This window comes from Haematobia irritans, chromosome 1 (genome assembly GCF_050003625.1).
Source record: "Haematobia irritans isolate KBUSLIRL chromosome 1, ASM5000362v1, whole genome shotgun sequence".
NCBI classification, from domain to species: domain Eukaryota; kingdom Metazoa; phylum Arthropoda; class Insecta; order Diptera; family Muscidae; genus Haematobia; species Haematobia irritans.
The window spans coordinates 139,101,336-139,107,335 of NC_134397.1; the positions used below are offsets into that span (position 1 = coordinate 139,101,336).

General features: G+C 27.8%; 1 protein-coding gene across 7 annotated transcripts in view; it reads right to left on the minus strand.

Annotated features, from left to right (window-relative positions):
• kmr (pleckstrin homology domain-containing family A member kramer) overlaps nucleotides 1-6,000 on the minus strand; it is a 259,563-nt gene that overhangs the window by 199,079 nt on the left and 54,484 nt on the right. The gene's annotated exons all lie outside the window — the stretch shown is intronic.

Consider the following 6,000-nt stretch of genomic DNA (forward strand, 5'->3'; position numbering starts at 1 on the left):
CATATATCTGTCTATCTGTTTGCCTTGCCACAAAAAGACCATGGATGAAAATGGAAACAAAAGAATTTCAAAAATGAAATAAAATAAAAAACAACTCCCAAAGAGTTGAACGATAATAGCACCGACCTAGTCATTGCGACCATGACAGATATGCGGTAAGATTTAGAAAAAATCAAGAAGAGGAATGAATCCTCATCTAAATCTTGCACAAATAGCAATTTTGGTCAAAAGCCAAAACTAATCATTTTCAATTAGGGCCAACAAAAATTGGATAAGTAGCGTATAAGTATTGTAGACTATTTGATGTTGCAAAAATACAAACTGCTTAGCATGGCGAATTAGACACGAATGTTTTTGCAATAATTTAAAATCTTTAATTAATTTAGCTACAACTTTGTAGATAGGGTTACCAGTGCACTGAAAATATTCAATATTCTTGTCCTAAAATGTTGATGGAGTGATGTTTTTTTTTTTTGTTTTTAATAAAATTTCTTTAATTAGGTCTATATTATAGTAAATATTGACCTAATATGCATGTTTGTGAAATGAATCAAAATGTTTTCAAAATAATATAAAGACATAATCTAAAAATTAAATCATATTATTCATATAGGATATGATTTATTTTGAGGGTTTTGCATCTTTGGTTTTATTTTTTTTTAATTAAGACAAATTGTGTATACCCTTCACCATAGGAAGGGGGTATACAAACTTTGTCATTTTGTTCCTAACGCAGCCAAATACTGGTCTCAGATCCCATATAGTATATATATATATATATATATATATATATATATATATATATATATATATATATATATATATATATATATATATATATATATATATTTATATTTATATATATATATATATATATATATATATATATATATATATATATATATATATATATATATATATATATATATATATATATATATATATATATATATATATATATATATATATATATATATATATATATATATATATATATATATATATATATATATATATATATATATATATATATATATATATTGTGGTTTGTGGTGAAGTTCTGAGCACGGTTGCCACACGTGCTTAATAAAATAGTCTACCAAAATTTGAGGAAAATTTTACCAAAGATCCACCAAATTTAAAAAATCCTTATTTTGAATTTTTTGATAAAATTTTTATGGTAAGCATGATTTTTTTTTCAGAAAGAAATATTTTATTAATTTATACACTGATGGAAAAAGTTTCATTGCATTAACGAAATGTGTCATTAAAAGTGAGCCAATAAAACAAAATTCGTTAATACAACGAAATTGTTCGTTACTATAACGAATTTTCTTTTAATCAACGTAACGTTTCGTACTATTAACGAATATCGAATGAAAATGTTTCGTTATAACAATGAAAAATTTTCATTGGCTCAGTTTTAATGAAATTTTCTATGTGTGTATTAGAATTTTATTTAAGTATGTATTATTATCTCCTTTTTCAAAATTTTATTCTATAAAAATTTGATGTCCAATACAAAATTTTCTCAAAATTTTATTTCCATACAAAATTTTTCCAAACTTTACCTTCTTTAGAAAAAATTGTCAAAATTTGTACTTTTATAGATAATTTTGTCAAAATTTCTATTTCTTTAAAATATTTTGTCCAAATTTTACGTCTATAGAAAATTTTGTAAAAATTTTATTTCTCTAGAAAATGTTCTAAAAATCTTATTTCCATAGAAAATGTTATCAAAATGTTTGCTTCTATAAAAAAAATGATGTCAAAACATTTACTTCTACGAAAAAATTTTGTCCGAATTTTACTTCTATAGAGAATTTTCTCAAAATTTTTTTTCTATGAAATTTTTTCTCAAAATGTTATTTCAATAGAAAATTTTCACAAAATTTTATTTCTATAGAAAATTTTTACAAAATTTTATTTCTATAGAAAATTTTCTCAAACTTGTATTTCTATAAAAATTTTTCTCAAAATGTTATTTCTATAGAAAATTTTCACAAAAATTTATTTCTATAGAAAAGTTTTAAAAAATTTTATTTTTATACAAAATTGAAGTACTTCTTACTTGGAGTGCAATATTTTGCAAAATCTACCAAAACTTTAAGAATTCTACCAATCTACCAAACAGTACAAAATCCACAATTTTTTGGTATAATTCTACCAACTGTGGCATTTTTTTTTTTTGTAGAATTCTACCAACTGTGGTTCTGCGTCGATCTGAGTCGAACGAAACAACGTAGTGGAAAGTGGAAGTTGTTCCACAAAAATTTCTTTTTAAGAGTATATCGGGATCCCCCGTCAATTTTATTTCTTTATAAAATGTTCTCAAAATTTTATTTCCATAAAACATTTTATAAAAAAGGTTAATTCTATAAAAAAAAATTTCAAAACAAAATATCTTATCCGGCATTAATATATACTCAGACAGTCAACCTGCAATAAAATCCTTGGACTCTGTGTTCCTCAACTCGAAAACGGCCATTGACTGCCGCAAATCTCTCAATGAGATGGGTGAGCAGCACAATATTCACCTAATATGGGTGCCTGGCCACAGGAACATACCGGGGAACTGCGAAGCAGATGAGCTAGCAAGGCTAGGAACTACCTTACATATTCCAGGGGAACTAGAATCTGTTGGTGTGCCTCTGGCTAACTGCAAGCTCTTACTGCGTGAGAAGGCTGTCATGATGGCAACTGTTCGATGAGAGAATTGTAAGGGTTGTAACGACACCAAGCAAATATGGCCCCATTTAAACTTAAACCGCACACTAGATATGCTAGTGTTCTCGAGACGCCAGATATCACTACTGATATCTGATATAACGGGTCGCTGCCTGATAGGCGATTTTGCAAAAACTATTGGTGCGAAGTATAATGACTATTGTATGAGCTGTCATGATGCGGAGGAAAAGGAATCAATAAAACACCTCTTGTGTGAGCGTCCTGCATTTTGTGTAAGGCGTAGGCAAATTTTAGGGGCATATAGCTTCAGATTACTGGCGGACCTGGAAAACGTTAACTTAAGCAGTCTGCTAATGTTTTTGGAACAATCTGGTTGCTTTATTTTTTTCTGGTTCAATCACGAAATTAATTGATCCAATTAATTTTTTAATTGAAATGTCTTCAATCACAGAAATGATGGTATCAATTAAAAAATTAATTGATACTATTAATTTTGGTGATTAATTTTTGTTTCAATTAAAAAATTTGTTGAATCAATTACATTTTTAATTGAATAGTTTTTAAAACTCAATTAAAATTTTAATTGGAAAAATTTTCGTGAAGTATTTTTCTGTGTCATTTAAATAGATTTTTTTTTTTCAAAATTTTATTTCAATAGAAAATTTTGTCAAAATTTTATCTCTATAGAAAATTTTTAGAAAAATTTTATTTTTACACAAAGTTGAAGTACTTATTAGTTGGATAGCAATATTTTGCAAAAAATTTGAACCTGTGCCACTTTCATGGGAGTTCTCTTGAAAAGGTTTTGCAAATTACGAGAATTTTCATTATATATATTTTTGTTGAGTTTAAATGGAAAAAAATATTTCTACAAAAATGTACGCCTTAAAAAAACAACAACAACAAAATAAAAACGATGAGAAACATTAAAAAAAACAATCTTTTAAAAAAATATTTCATAAAAAAAAATCTCTCTTGTGAGATTTGAACCTGTGTTCTTTATTGTTTCGTTCATACTGATAGAGAACATCTTGAGAAGTAGCTAAAATGTTATGTCTTGGTGTAGTAGTAAAAACTATATGATTAAAAACTACCCAGCAAAAAAATTTGGAAGTTCTTCCAAAAGCATCACTTTAAACGCACTTCCAGAAGATGCACTCCTAATGATGTTCTTTATTTTAACTACCCAGGAAGTTCTTTTAATTCAGTTTTTATTTTTTGCTTCAAATAGGTTAAAAACAGTAAGAATTCATGAAATGGTACAAATCATTTAAGTTTTGTCGAAAAAAATGCTAAAACCAATCTGAAAAATTTGTGAATTTTTGAAAAAATTTGAGGTCAAACGTTTCCGATAAGCGTTAGAATCCATTAGAAATTATAAAAATTATTTATTTGACAAAATATCACAGAATTTTTTAATTTATATCCAAAACATTGAATTCGGATGACACCTAAAGAAGTGATGCAAATTCAGTGCAACGGCTGTTGAAATGGAGGACTTCCGTCCTATGACAACCCCATGTTAAATTCATCGCTTCTGCGTCAATTTTGCACCACTTCCAGATCCATTTTCGTTACTTTTTTGGCGACGCTTTTTTGCTGGGTATATAATTAAAATATGAAAGTGTAATAAAAAATATTGAAAAAATAAAAAGTGAGATTATGCCATGTTTCAAGAAAAAAATGTCTTTAAAATAAAGTTTTGAAAAAAAAATATCCTTTTGAACGACTATTTAGCTTGTAGTCAAGATACAAAAAGTCTACAGATTTAAAGACGAATTCATTAATTTTGAAAATTTTTCACAATTATTAAAGTCAAGTTGACCTTATAGTTAGTCCGATGTATCAGGCTCAATTAGACTATTGAGTCCATTGTGATACCACATTGGTGAACTTCTCTCTTATTACTGAGTGCTGCCCGATTCCATGTTAAGCTCAATGACAAGGGACCTCCTTTTTATAGCCGAGTCCGAACGGCGTTCCACATTGCAGTGAAACCACTTAGAGAAGCTTTGAAACCCTCCGAAATGTCACCAGCATTACTGAGGTGGGATAATCCACCGCTGAAAAACTATTTAGTGTTCGGTCGAAACAGGAATCAACTTCATTGTAAAGTTTAACGACTTTTGGAGAAGGAAAAATAACTTTATATCAGAGAAATGCGTCTTTTATGCTATGCAAAATTCGTATTCGTATTTTAAGGACATAAAATTTTTGCCCTCACTATAATATTTTTTTTTTTTTCAGTGTTTCGAACGAAATGCACATTTGTGAAATTTCATGCAATGGCTTTAGATTTAAATATTTATTTAATATTTCTTTTACTAAAACGGACGTTAGAATTTCCTTACATGTTTTATTTTACGAAGTTCAAGATGGGCGCATTTATCTACAAATTTTAAGAAATTCTGAACTATTTTGTGGGAAATGTATGAAAATTGAACTAAATTGTACTCTATATTTAGCGATTTCCACAAAGCGTTGTTAAAACAAGGAAAATTGAATGCTCTGATGCACTTTTTAACTGCAACTCACGACATTACACCCGCTCATAGAAGAAAAAATTAACCAAAAGTAAAGAAAAAAATCATTGGCGCCAAATCATGACCATTTTAACCACACAGTAAGTAGTTCATTCTTACTATTTTTGGAAATCGTACGAAAATTTTCTTTTGCTTTAGTTCATACTGAAGTCATGTGTACGGTCATTGAACTTTATAAAATGTTTGAGACATACTTAAGAAGAGGAAAATTTAACTGTGTAAAATTTCGCAAAAAATAATAAAAATTAACTACCAAAAACTAACTTTTTTCTAATAAAAATAAGTTAAAATTAGCGTTAGTTTAACTACGAACTTTTTGTTCCGGTGTATAATGTTTTAGAAGTAAATCTATTCAATGATAAAGCTAACCAACCAAAACACCAATGGACAAACAGAGAGAATATTTCAAATTGTAGACAATATGGAAACCACGACAACCGCCAAAACAAAATTAAAAATAAAACATATTCAGCAATATACAACAATTGAGTCAGGGCACAATGAAGTTTGTTGCTTTGAGAGCTCTGTTGTAGTGTTTTTTTTTTTTATTGAAATTTGCTGCAAAGTTTCCACTACTCCCAAATGCTAAAGCCACATGTTCGCTTGCATACATATTTTTAGTTGAGTAAACTGCAACTATTCCTGAATATTTTCTATCCTAATAGCATAACGAGCATATTATTAAAGTTTATTATAATGTTGCAACATTTTCGAAAAATTTTTTTAACTACTTCCTTTCACATAAAACTAAATGATGAAATATTTTGAA